This window comes from Glycine max, chromosome 12 (genome assembly GCF_000004515.6).
Source record: "Glycine max cultivar Williams 82 chromosome 12, Glycine_max_v4.0, whole genome shotgun sequence".
NCBI classification, from domain to species: domain Eukaryota; kingdom Viridiplantae; phylum Streptophyta; class Magnoliopsida; order Fabales; family Fabaceae; genus Glycine; species Glycine max.
Window position 1 is genome coordinate 19,559,177 of NC_038248.2, and position 14,622 is coordinate 19,573,798.

Consider the following 14,622-nt stretch of genomic DNA (forward strand, 5'->3'; position numbering starts at 1 on the left):
GGAAGAAGGAGCTTCACCACCAAGATGAACCTTGGATAAGAAGCTCGGAAGGATGCTTCAATGGAGGAAAAGAAAGAAGGAGAGAAAGAGAGAGGGGGGAGCACGAAATTGAAGGAATAAAAGAAGGAGAGAAGTGAAACTTTGAAGTATGTCTCACAAGACTCTCATTCATCAAAGTTACAACAAGTGTTACACATGTTTCTATTTATAGACTAGGTAGCTTCCTTGAGAAGTTTTCTTGAGAAAACTTCCTTGAGAAGCTTCTTTGAGAAAACTTCCTTGAGAAGCTAGAGCTTAGCTACACACACCCCTCTAATAACTAAGCTCACCTCCTTGAGAAGCTTCCTTGAAAAGATTCCTAAAGAAGCTAGAGCTTAGTTACACACACCTCTCTAATACCTAAGCTCACCTCCTTGAGATGAGAAGCTAGAACTTAGCTACACACCCACTATAATAGCTAAGCTCACCCCCATGACAAAATACATGAAAATACAAAAAAAAGTCCCTACTACAAAGACTACTCAAAATGCCTCGAAATACAAGGGTAAAACCCTATACTACTAGAATGGCCAAAATACAAGGCCTAAATGAAGGAAAAAACCTATTCTAATATTTACAAAGATAAGCGGGCTCATACTTAGCCCATGGGCTCAAAATATACCCTAAGGCTCATGAGAACCCTAGGGCCTTCCCTTGGATCTCTGGCCCAATCTACTTGGAGTCTTCTATCCAATGCCCTTGCGGGGTAGGATTGCATCACTTTGGCTTCTCAATCAGATCAAGTATGAGTGAGAAGTCCTAGTCTTAGTTTTGTTCCATGCTTTGGCAGATAAACACAATCAACCATGGATGCTTTGGCAAGCATGGCATCAAACATGGTTGCACCTCTACTGAAGCATCTTACATATCTAATGATGTACAACACTTACCTAGATCAGCTATAAATAGAGATTCAAAGGCTGCAGCATGAGGAGAAGGAAGTGAGGCACATAGTTGAGGCTGGAAAGAGAGGTGGTGAGGAGATTGAGGACATTGTGCTTGACTAGTTTGGGAGAGTGCAGCCAATAGTGGAGGAGGGGAAAGCATTTCTTCATGGCGAGGACCACAAGAGACTCGGATGCCTAGACGTGTACTCGAGGTACATGAAGAGCCAGAGAGCTAAGAATTTGGTGGACCTTATGAGGGAGATAAGAAAGGAAACTTTCAACCGGATTTCGTACCGATGTGCATTGAGATGCAATGTTAGTCCTGCTATTAGGGAGTACGTGGCATTGGAGTCTAAAACATTGATGTTGAATGAAATTATGCAAGTACTGGAGGATGGCAGGATGGACATTGTTCAACTTTATGGGATGGTTGGCCTAGGGAGGACGACGTTGGTGAAGGAATTGGTGTGGTAGGCTGAGAAGGATGTTTGTTTGATGCCATGGTGATAGGTTGGGATTTTAGTTCGATCAGTTGACAAAGCTTGGACGGGCGAGTAGGTGTGGAAGCAATGTCTGCCAAGATTATTTTGATGATGCCAAAGAATCAAGAGTCAAACAAGTTTCAAGAATGAAGATCAAGATTCAAGATTCAAGAATAATCAAGATCAAGATTCAAGTAAAGAATCAAGACTCAAGATTCAAGAATCAAGAGAATACTTAATCAAGATAAGTATTAAAAGAGTTTTGCAAAACATTGAATAGCACAAGATTTTTTCAAAAAGAAAAATCTTTTACCAAAGAGTTTTACTCTCCGGTAATCGATTACCAGAAGGCAATAATCGATTACTAATAGCCAGCATTCTTTTCAAAATTGATTTACAAAGTTGTAATCAATTACCATAATCATGTAATCGATTACCAATGTTTTAAAATGTTATATTTCAAATTTCATGAGTCACAACTTGTGATAAAAAAATTTTAAATCATTTTAAACTTGTGTAATCAATTACACAATACTTGTAATCGACTACAAGTGTTTCTAAACGTTTTGATTTTCATATTTAAACATGAAGAGTCACATCTGTTGATGTGTAATCGATTACACTATGATAGTAAGCGATTACTAGTGACTGGTTTCGAAAAATAAATTACCAAAAGTCGCAATTCTTAAAGTGACTAGTTTCTGAAGACTTTTTCAAAAGTCATAACTTTTTAATTGACTAGTTTTCACAAAAGTCAAATCTCTTAAAGTGACTAGTTTTAAAGAAATTGCCAAGAGTCACAAACTTTAATTTGAGTCATCAAATGATTATAAATATGTGACCATGGCACGAATTTCAAGAGACTGATTTCCTTTTATGCATAACAGATTTCTTTCATTCAATTCTCTTCATCATTCTAAAAGTTTTTGTTCAATACTTTCTCTTTCACGAAAAGTTCATTGACCAAAAACTTGTGCTATGCTTTTTCTTCATTCCTTCTCTCTTGTCAAAAGATTCAAAGGACTAACCACCTGAGAATTCTTTTGTTTCTTCCCTTCTCCTTCTTGACAAAATATTTCAAAGGACTAACCGCATGAGATATCTTTTGTTTCTTACAAAAGATTTCATAGGACTAACCGCCTGAGATATCTTTTGTTTCCCCTTTTCAAGGGACTAACCACCTTAGAATTCTTTGTCTTAACACATTGGAGCATACATCCTTTGTGGTACAAGTAGAGCGTACATCTACTTGGGTTGTGATATTGAGAACAAGAGAGGGTACATCTCTTGTGGATCATTTCAAGTGGAGCGTACATCCACTTGGTTGTTCAAAGAGAACAAGGGAGGGTACAACCCTTGTAGAACTTTGCTTGTAAAGGATTTTACAAGGTTATTGGAAATCTCAAGAACCGATGGTTTCTTGGGGACTGGATGTAGGCACGGGTTGTGGCCGAACCAGTATAAATCTCGTGTTTGTCTTCTTCTTCCCTACACTCTTTAATTTCCGCTGTGTACTTTTCATTTTCGCTTTACTTTTGTCTAACTTATTGTTTATGTTCTTTACTTTCTCATAACTTAGTAGTAAAGCCTAATTGAATCTAGTAATATTAAGAAGGATATTTTTTTGTCGGATCAAGTCGCCTCGGAATAATTAAGAAGGGGGGGCTGAATTAATTATTAATGAACCCTTACTAATTAAAAATCTATCCTTCTTAGGCTTCTACTATAATGTTAAGAAAGTGAAGAACAGAAATAGAAACTTAACCAAAAGTAAAATTGATAATTAAAGTGCACAGCGGAAATTAAAGAGTGTAGGGAAGAAGAAGACAAACACAAGAATTTATAATGGTTCGGCAACAACCCATGCCTACATCCAGTCCCCAAGTGGCCTGCGGTCCTTGAGATTTATTTTCAACCTTGTAAAATCCTTTACAAGCAAAGATCCACAGGGGATGTACCCTCCCTTATTCTCATTGAACAACCAAGTGGATGTACCCTCCACTTGAACTGATCCACAAGAGATGTACCCTCTCTTGTTCTCAGTTACAACAACCCAAGTAGATGTACCCTCTACTTGTACCACAAAGGATGTACCCTCCAATGCGTTAAGACAAAATTCTTAGGTGGTTAGTCCCTCGAAACCTTGTGAAGGGGAAACAAAAGATATGTCAGGCGGTTAGTTCTTTGAAATCTTTTGTTTTTGGGAAAGGGAAGAACTAAAAGAATTCTCAGACTGTGTCTTATTGAATTCTTTGAAAAGGGAGAAGGGAGACACAAAAGAATTCAGGCGGTTAGTCCTTTGTTCTTTTGGAAAAGGGAGAAGATTGACACAAAAAGAATTCAGACGGTTAGTCCTTGGCGAATTCTTTTTGGCAAAGGAAGAAGAGAATGAAAAAGATGAATAACACACTTTTGTTTTCAAGGTTTGGAAAACCAGAAAACTTTAGAAAGCTTTTTGCAAAGAAGGAAGAATAAGAAATTCAAGAAGATGTTCAAAGAGATTCGAAGGTTGTAAAAGAATATGTGGAAAAGTTGTTTGTGAAGGTTGTAAGTGTTATTCAAATGAAAATAAAGATCTTGCTTTTATAGACTCTTTAAGTCTGGTCAAGAAAACCATTGAAAGAGTAATAACCTTTAGAAAAACCTGAAAACCATTGGAAGAGTTACATCTTTTGATTTTTGTTCAAAACTTCTCACTAGTAATCGATTACCAAATCCTTGTAATCGATTACACAAAGCTTTTTGTGAAAGGATGTGACTCTTCACAATTGAATTTGAATTTCAACGTTCAAATACACTAGTAATCGATTACCAATATCTTGTAATTGATTCCACCATTTTGAAATCAATTGGAACATTGTAAATTCAGTTAAAAGCTTTTGAAATCAAACTTTGCCACTGGTAATCGATTACAGGAAATGGGTAATCGATTACCAAAGAGTAAAAGCTCTGGTAACTTAGAAAATTTTGAGAAAAAACTATTTTAAAAAACAAAACTGTGCTATGTTTGTTTTTTGAAAAAATCTTTTCAATACTTCCCCTATGAAGTCTTCTTGATTTCTTCTCTTGAAACTTGAATTCTTCTTCTCTTATCTTGAACTTGTTGACTTAATCTTGAAATCATTCTTTGGGCTTTTTGTCATTATCAAAACTTCTTGAATCAACTTTATTCATCATCATGAAGCTTGCTTCTACAATCTCTCCCTTTTTGGTGATGACAACCCTGAAATCAAGAAACACATACACATACTTTTTCCTAGTCGATCACTCACTTAATTCTCCATATTCTCCCCTTTTTTTTTCGAGTTTAAGCTTCACTTGAAATTAAGTTTTTTTATTATGTGAGTTTCTTGATTTAATCCTTACTTTCTCTCCTCCTTTGGCATCAACAAAAAGCCAAAGTGCATAACAAATATAAAACATACACAAATGACTAATCACTCACAAGACATTCATTGAAAAATCTAAACCAATCATGAAGCAAGAAACATGAATAGATCAAATATAAAAACCACATAGTCATATAACATAATTCATAATTGTTCAGTCATACTATGCAAATAAAAGAAATACTAAATGTTCAAATTTCATAATAATATAGATTATTTGGATAAGTCACTAGCATCTAACAGTCCTAATTCTCTTCTAATGTTGTAGAAGGAATCTTTATTTAGTGGTTTTGTGAAGATGCCTGCAAGTTGATTTTTAGTATCTACAAATTCTAAAAAAACATCACCTTTTAGAACATGATCTCTAATAAAATGATGCCTAATTTCTATATGCTTGGTTCTAGAGTGAAGGACTGAATTTTTAGATATGTTTATGGCACTTGTGTTATCACATTTTATGGGAATGTGATCTAATACAATTCCATAATCAGATAGTTGTTGTTTCATCCACAAAATCAGTGCACAACAACTACCAGCAGAAATATATTCTGCTTCTGCTGTGGATAATGCTACACTATTTTGCTTCTTGCTATTCCAAGAAACAAGAGCAGATCCTATGAATTGACATGTGCCACTAGTGCTTTTCCTATCTATTTTTGATCCAGCAAAATCCGAATCTGAGTATCCTACTAAATTGCATAAAAAATTCTTAGGGTACCATAATCCTATGTTAACTGTTCCTAATAGATATCTTATGATTCTTTTTACTGCCATTAAATGTGAAAACTTCGGATTTGATTGAAATCTTACACACATGCATACACTAAAAATAATATCTGGCCTACTTGCAAATAAGTAAAGTAGATATCCAATCATACCTCTGTATTGCTTTGCATCATCGGGTTGACCGGATTCATCTTTGTCAAGATAACAACTGGTGTTCATAGGAGTAGCCAAGTGTTTTGAGTTTTCCATTCCAAATCTCTTAATGAGTTCCTTGCAATAATTTGCTTGGTTAACAAAGATCCCATCATTTGTTTGTTTGATTTGTAGTCCAAGAAAGTAATTTAACTCACCCATCATGGACATCTCAAACTCACTTTGCATATCCATAGAAAACTCCTTGCACAAAGATTCATTAGTAGATCCAAAAATTATATCATCAACATAAATTTTTACCAATAAGATATCATTATCCATCTTTTTTATGAATAAGGTAGTATCTACCTTCCCTCGAGTGAAATTCTTTTCTAATTGGAATTTACTTAATCTTTCATACCAAGCCTTAGGTGCTTGTTTTAAACCATAGAGTGCTTTCTTTAATCTATAGACATGGTATAATTTTTGTGAGTCTTCAAACGCAGGAGGTTGTTCTACATATACCTCCTCTTGAATTAGACCATTTAAGAAAGCACTCTTGACATCCATTTGATGTAGTTTAAAATTCATAATAGAGGCATAGGCTAATAGCATCCTAATGGCTTCTAATCTGGTTACGGGTGCAAAGGTTTCTTCATAGTCTATACCTTCTTCTTGGTTATATCCTTTTGCTACAAGTCTAGCTTTATTTCTAATTACAATACCATTTTCATCCAATTTATTTCTAAATACCCACTTAGTTCCTATGATTGGATAATTTGAAGGTTTCTCTACTAATTCCCATACATCATTTCTATCAAATTGATTTAATTCTTCTTGCATAGCTACTATCCAATGATCATCTATAATGGCTTCCTTAAAGTTTTTAGGTTCTATTAACGAAACAAAAGTCATATTATTGCATAAATCTTTGAGAGAGTGTCTAGTTGTTACCCCTTTTGAGATATCTCCGATGATGTTGTCAAGAGTATGATTTCTTGACGTTTTCCATTCTTTGGGAAGATTATCATTTTCTTGGGTTGTGTCAACTTGATCATCCTTGTTTCCGTCATCTCTCTTTCTTTTTAGATTTCTTTCTTCATTTTGTGTGTCTTCCAAAGAATCTGCAATATCATCAAGAAACTCCTTTCTCGGAGAGGTAATATTAGTCTCATCAAAAGTAACATGTATTGATTCCTCAATTGTCATGGTTCTCTTGTTGTATATCCTAAAGGCTTTGCTATGTAAGGAATACCCAAGAAATATGCCCTCATATGCCTTAGCATCAAATTTTCCTAGGCTTTCTTTACCATTGTTTAGGACAAAACATTTACATCCAAAAACATGTAAATGAGAAATGTTTAGTTCTCTATTGTTAAAAAGTTCATATGGGGTTTTCTTAAGAATGGGTCTTATTAAGGCTCTATTCATATTATAACATGTGTTGACTGCTTCTGCCCAAAAATATTTTGGAAGTGGTGTGTCATTTAAAAGAGTTCTAGCAATTTATTCTAAGGCTCTATTTTTCCTTTCTACTACTCCATTTTGTTGGAGTGTCCTAGGTGCAGAAAAGTTATGATCTATGCCATGTTCATCACAAAACATTTCAAAATCATTGTTTTCAAATTCACCTCCATGATCACTTCTGATGGAGATAATTTTGTGGTTCTTCTTGTTTTGGATGACTTTGGAAAGTCTTCTAAATGCATGAAATGCATCATTTTTATGAGTAAGAAATAAAGTCCAAGTATACCTAGAATAGTCATAAAAAATTACTAATGCATAGTAACTTCCACCAAAACTCATGACTCTAGATGGGCCAAACAAATCCATGTGAAATAATTGTAATGGTTGAGTGGTAGAAACAACATTTTTAGATTTAAAAGATACTTTTTGTTTGTTTACCTTTTTGGCATGCATCACATAACTTATCTTTTTCAAATTTTAATTTTGGTAAACCAATAACTAGATCTTTTGAAATTAATCTATTTAGATGATCCATGTTAATATGAGCAATTCTCTTATGCCATAACCATGGATCGCAATCTTTGCTTAGAAAACATCTATCATTTTCAGATTTTTGTTTTAAATCAATCATGTAAACATTATTTTCTCTGAAACATATATGCTCAATATCTTTGTCATGCTCATGCTTGATAACACATTTTTCATAATCAAAAGATACTTTATATCCTCTATCACATAATTGAGCAACACTTAATAGGCTATGCTTTAAACCTTCTACAAGTAACACATTTTCAATAGGAGCAGAGGAATTCGTACCTATTTTACCGACTCCAATAATTTTGCCTTTGTTGTTGTTGCCATACGTAACGTGTCCACTTTTCTTAGGGGAAATGGTTATAAATTTTGATACATCTCCTGTCATATGCTTGGAACATCCACTGTCGATGTACCACTTCTTCCTTACAGATTCTTCATTGTTGTTCTCATGAGATTTTGACATGAGACACAAGTTTACTTGGTCTTCATCATGATCTTGGAATGACCTATTCCTAAAATTACTTTTGAAAAACAAAGAATTTAAAGAGGCCATGAATCTCGAAGAGGTTAAACTTTCTACAAGATACCTGCTCTGATACCACTTGTTGGATCAAGTGGCCTCAGAATAATTAAGAAGGGGGGAAGAAGAAGACAAACATAAGAATTTATACTGGTTTGGCAACAACCCGTGCCTACATCCAGTACCCAAGCGACCTGCAGTCCTTGAGATTTCTTTTCAACCTTGTAAAATCCTTTACAAGCAAAGATCCACAAGGGATGTACCCTCCCTTGTTCTCTTTAAACAACCAAGTGGATGTACCCTCCACTTGAACTGATCCACAAGAGATGTACCCTCTCTTGTTCTCAGTTACAACAACCCAAGTAGATGTACCCTCTACTTGTACCATAAAGGATGTACCCTCCAATGTGTTAAGACAAAGTTCTCAGGCGGTTAGTCCCTTGAAACTTTGTGAAGGGGAAATAAAAGATATCTCAGGCGGTTAGTCCTTTGAAATATTTTGTTTTTGGGAAAGGGAAGAATCAAAAGAATTCTCAGACTGTGTCTTATTGAATTCTTTGAAAAGGGAGAAGGGAGACACAAAAGAATTCTGGCGGTTAGTCCTTTGTTCTTTTGGAAAAGGGAGAAGAGAGACATAAAAAGAATTCAGGCGGTTAGTCCTTGGCGAATTCTTTTTGGCAAAGGAAGAAGAGAATGAAAAAGATGGAATAGCACACTTTTGTTTTCAAGGTTTGGAAAACCAGAAAACTTTAGAAAGCTTTTTGCAAAGAAGGAAGAAGAAGAAATTCAAGAAGATGTTCAAAGACATTCAAAGGTTGTAAAGAATATGTGGAAAAGTTGTTTGTAAAGGTTGTAAGTGTTATTCAAATGCAAATCAAGATCTTGCTTTTATAGACTCTTCAAGTCTGGTCAAGAAAACCATTGGAAGAGTTACATCTTTTGATTTTTGTTCAAAACCTGTGACTGGTAATCGATTACCAAATCCTTGTAATCGATTACACAAAGCTTTTTGTGAAAGGATGTGACTCTTTACAATTGAATTTGAATTTCAACATTCAAATACACTATTAATCGATTGCCAATATCATGTAATCGATTACACCATTTTGAAATCAATTGGAACGCTGTAAATTCAGTTAAAAGCTTTTGAAATCAAACTTTGCCACTGGTAATCGATTACAGGAAACTGGTAATCGATTACCAGAGAGTAAAAACTGTGGTAACTTAGAAAATTTTGAGAAAAAATTCTTTTGAAAAAACAAAATTGTGCTATGTTTGTTTTTTGAAAAATCTTTTCAATACTTCCCTTGTGAAGTCTTCTTGATTTCTTCTCTTGAAACTTGAATTCTTCTTCTCTTATCTTGAACTTGTTGACCTAATCTTGAAATCATTCTTTGGTCTTTTTGTCATCATCTTTGTCATTATCAAAACTTCTTGAATCAACTTGATTCATCATCATGAAGCTTGCTTCTACACTTTTTAATTAGTCAAGACACGTTCATCCTTAATTCAACCCCCCTTCTTAATTATTCTGAGGCCACTTGATCCAACAGTAGGCTGCGCCAGAGGATTAGGCAAGAGCAAAGGATTCTTGTGATATTGGATGATGTGTGGGGGAAACTTAAGTTGACTCAAGTTGATGTTCCTTTTGGTGAGAACAAGAGAGGCTGAAAATGCCAATTGTTGGTCACATCTAGAGATCTTAATGTGTTGAATACTAACTTTGAGGTGGGCAAGGTTTATAGGCATGAGGTTTTGTAGGAGGATGATAGTTGGGAGTTGTTTGAAAAGAAGGGAGGGGATTCGGTTAAGTATCCCAGAGTTCAACCAGTGGCCAAAAAAGTCGCGAAAAGCTATGATGGTTTGTCGCTTTTGATAGTGAATGTGGTGGAGGCAATGAAGAACCAGGATTTAAATGCTTGGAAGGATGCACTTGAGCAGGTAACAAGTTTTGAACTTGAAGGGTATTTTTATTCTTCGGTACGTTATGCCATTGAGTTGAGTTATGACCATTTGGAAAATCATGAACTGAAAATTTTCTTCCTCCTTTTGGGATCCATGGGAAAGGATTGTACCACAAGAGATTCATTGGTGTCTGGTTGGTGCCTGGGATTGCACAAACATGTTGATACATTGGCAAATGGGAGAAACAGGCTTTACATATTGATAGACAACCTGAGAGCTACTTCGTTGTTAGTTGATGAAGGGCAAAGAGATTTGGTTGTGGCGCTTGATGTGGTTCGACAAGTAGCTGCCTCCATTTCATCCAGGGATAAACCTTTCTTTACTGTGTAGAGAAACAAGGAATTGAAAGAATGGCCGAGAATAGATCTACTTAGAACTTGTCATCATATTTTCTTGGACTAGTGTTTTATCCGTGAAATTCCTGAGATTTTAGAATGTCCCAAGTTAAAGATACTCCAACTTAATAGTCAAGGTAACTATTTGAAAATACCTGATAATTTCTTTGTCCAGATGCAAGAACTGAAGGTGCTGAATTTAGGAGGTGTAAATTGTACTCCTTCCCTTGTTGCATCTCTCAGTCTCTTGAAAAAAACTCCAAGCATTGTATCTGTGTAAATGCATTTTGGAAGACATAGCCATTATTGGGGAAATCACAAGTCTAGATATTCTCAACCTTGAAAAATCTGAGCTTAGAGAGCTCCTTGTAGAAATTGGAGGATTGAGTAATCTACGGTTGCTAGATTTAACTTATTGCTCAACACTAGGAGTGATTCCTCACAACTTGATATCGAGCTTGACAAGCTTGGAAGAGCTCTACATGGGAAACAATAATGTTCAAGAGAAGGTCAAGAGAAGCAAAAGCCAAAGCATGGGTTCATGTTTAAGTGAGTTAAGGCATTTGAATCAACTAACAACTTTGAACATGCAGATAGAAGATACTTCAGATTTTCTGAGAGACTATCTTGGCTATGGGAGACTAGAAAGCTACAAGATTTTGATTGGGGATGGATGGAAATGGTCTGGGGTGGAGTCTGGGAATTATGTAACTTCAAGACTTCTTAAGCTGAATTTGGGTGCGGATCTAGGCATTGTAATGGATTATGGGATAAAGATGTTGATGGCAAAAGCTTAAAATATTTATTTGGGTGAATTGAAGGGTGTCCATGAAGTACTTTATGAATTGAATGATGAAGGGTTTTCGCGATTAAAACATCTTAGCATCCTAAATTGTGTTGAAATGGAGAGCATTATTGGTTCAACAAAGTGGGCTTATCGTGATCATCAATGTAGATGAAGAGGCGGTCCTAGTTGTCCCTCTCAAGGAGGGTGAGGTTGAAGTACTCGTGTGCAACCTGGATGATGGTGGGGTTGATCTCCCAACAATGAAGGAGGACAGAGGGGTGGTGGTGGAGGAGGAGACCGGAGGCGGTACCTGCATCGAAGCCGAGGAGGATAAAGGGGAATGATGGGAGGGAGCATGGTGAAGACGTCGAAGTAAGTATTGGTAAGGGACTTGAAAAGGAAAGATATGTTTTCGGGGGTGTCAAGAAGAAGGAGCCTGTAGCCGCAAAAGGGGTGGTTTGCTTTACTAGAAACATCTGGAATGTGGATGTAGTTGTGGATCCTTCAATAGCTTCTTTCAAGAAATAGGGCACGCAAGAGAGAAGAAACATTACAAAACAAAGGGAATTGCTTTTGATAGATTGCACATGATTCCAAAATTAATTCAATCAACACATCGGTTTTTAATAAAATCGATGTTAAGCGTAAAATAACAACATCGGCTTTATAAAATCGATGCTAACTTAGCAATTATACCATCGATTTTAAAATAATCGATGCTAACTTAGCAATTATACCATCAATTTTAAAATAATCAATGTTAAGGAAACCTCACAACATCGGTTATTTTATAACCGATGTTAACAAAGACACTTTATTTACAAAAATGCCATTGTGTTTTTTTTAACATCGGTTTTCATTAGAACCGATGTTAACTAGCCAACATTAAATCCATATTTTCTAGTGATGACTTCTTCATGCATGAAAACCACTCTTCTTTGCTAGCATGTTGAACACTTTAGCAGGAAACCACTTCCTTTTGCACAAGACACAAAGTATTAAATAACATTTTTAACGTCGTATCAAATCATATGATTCAGTTTGATATCATCTATGTAACAACTCATTTCCTTTGTTGTTTTTTTTTAAAATAATAAATAAATAAAAAATAAGAAATAGGTCATTATATTTATCACTATATAAAGGAACTTTTAACCCAGAGCATCTTTACAAAACATTTTTTGTTCCTTTATCTATGACACTCAAGACTCCTAACAGAACAACTGGAAGACGAGATCTAAAGAGTACCAGAGATGTCACCATTGCTAACAGAGAACGATTGAGCAACTACATCGAGGTAAGGGATGAGTTATTTAAAATGAACATGTGTAGCGATCCCTAGAGGATTAATTTTGGGTTATTCTGAGTTGTTTTATGAATATTCAATTCATAAATCATTTCTAATCAAAGATTTCATACGCTAAATTGAGTGTAATATCTACCACCATAAACATTTATGATTATGTTTTACTGTATATTGACATAATATTTTTTATTGAAGCGGTGTAGTGTTATCAAGATTTTTTTTTTGTTTTTGAATTGTCAAATTATTATCACCAAATTTTTTTATGTATATTAGCATATAAGATTTTTGTTTTACACTTGTATGTTGACCAATGTTTTCAAATTGTCACCCAATTGTTATCACTCGAACTAAATGTTTGGCACAAACGTATTCTATTCTCGTGGCTTGCAATCTAAATTCTATGTGCCATTGTATCAGTTCTTTTAAATATATATATATATATATATATATATATATATATATATCCTAGATATATTGCTTTATGAAATTGATCCACGGTGGTTCAGTTTCTGACTATTGCATGGCTTATTATCCTTTCCCCATCAATTTGGTAGCAACCATGCTCCTTTTAGAGTGTAGAGGAGTTTTACCTTGGCTTAATGGTAGGTGCCAAAATGTACCTGTACGAGGGTAGTCAAGCAACTTTCTTTTTGATCTCTTCTTCTTATGGGTCTTCTTTCTTCGTAATTTGGTACTCGACAATCTGGAGGGTGTGGTACCTTCAAAAGGGACTATACCGCTCAAGTAAGGTCTTGGTTGAGAGAAAGAACCGAGGGTATTAAATGAGACAGAGTCGTGTCTTACTTAGATATTCTCGTAGCTATTTATACATACCTTAGTAGGCCTTAGATCCATGGGCCCTTATAAATTGTTACAGCATTAGGTAATGTGCCCCAAATCATCATTATGGGGTTAAAGGCAACCTCCAATGGTTGTCATTAGGATAGCCTTGATAATCTATCAGGGGTTTAATGAGAATTACTTTGGATATTCGGCTAGGTCAAATACTCGGACACTTATATGATCATACCCTTAGTGACAAAAATAATAAGAGTATTCTGGTATTGGGCTAGGATGAATACCTAAACACTACTAGAAGGACTACCATTTGTGTCACAATAATGAGGGTAATAAGATATTTGGCTAGGTCGGCTACCTAAATACTACTAGGAAGATCACCTATAGTGTCAAGGTTATGAGGGTAATAAAGTATCTGACTTGGCCGACTACTAGAATACTACTAGGAAGATTACCTTTAGTGTTAAGGTGATGAGGGTACTCAGGTATTTGATTAGGCTGACTACCTAAGCACTACTAGGAAGACCACACTTAGCGTTAAGGTGATGAAGGTACTTAGGTATCCAACTAGGCCAACTACCTGAGTACTACTAGGAAAATTACCTTTAGTGTCAAGGTGATATAGGTACTTAGGTATTTGGCTAGGTGAAATACCTAAGCACTTGTACTCAGGTATCTAGCTAGGTCGAATACTTGAGTGCTCCATAAAGGGATTATCTTGGGTGGTAAGGTGATGAAGACACTTGGTTATTTGGCTAGATTCAATACCTGAGTACTTTGTGGAGGACACACTTCAATATTTTAAAGGTTTAATGAAGGAGTATTTATGGGTATTTGATCTAACTAAACATTCGTATTGTATACGTCTCATTCTCATTAAAGTGTCTCTAATTGGAAATTAGATAACTATCTTTCTCTCATTATGGCAAATTTGATGTTTTTTTCTCTTGTATTTTTACTTTTGTAGCTTCTCTCTAATAGTGTATGTGAGTTTTATCAACATTCTTCCCCTTAACATTTAGTAAAAATGTTGCTAAATTATATTTAATTTTTTTTGCTAAATATAAATAAATATTACTAATTTGTTTTTGCACCATTTTATCAATTATTGTGTATAGCTTGTGTTGCGAAAGGCTTGAGCAACATGGACAATACACAATATTAAATAAAATGTCCCGAAAATATATTAGTAACATTTATCATAATTGACGATATTTTTTAAATATTGTCAAAAGCATTTAGCAATATTTTT

General features: G+C 35.2%; 1 pseudogene; it reads left to right on the top strand.

Moving 5' to 3' along the window:
* The first annotated feature begins 845 nt into the window (after positions 1-845).
* On the top strand, positions 846-11,438 carry LOC102659951 (probable disease resistance protein At4g27220; annotated as a pseudogene).
* The last annotated feature ends 3,184 nt before the right edge of the window (positions 11,439-14,622 follow it).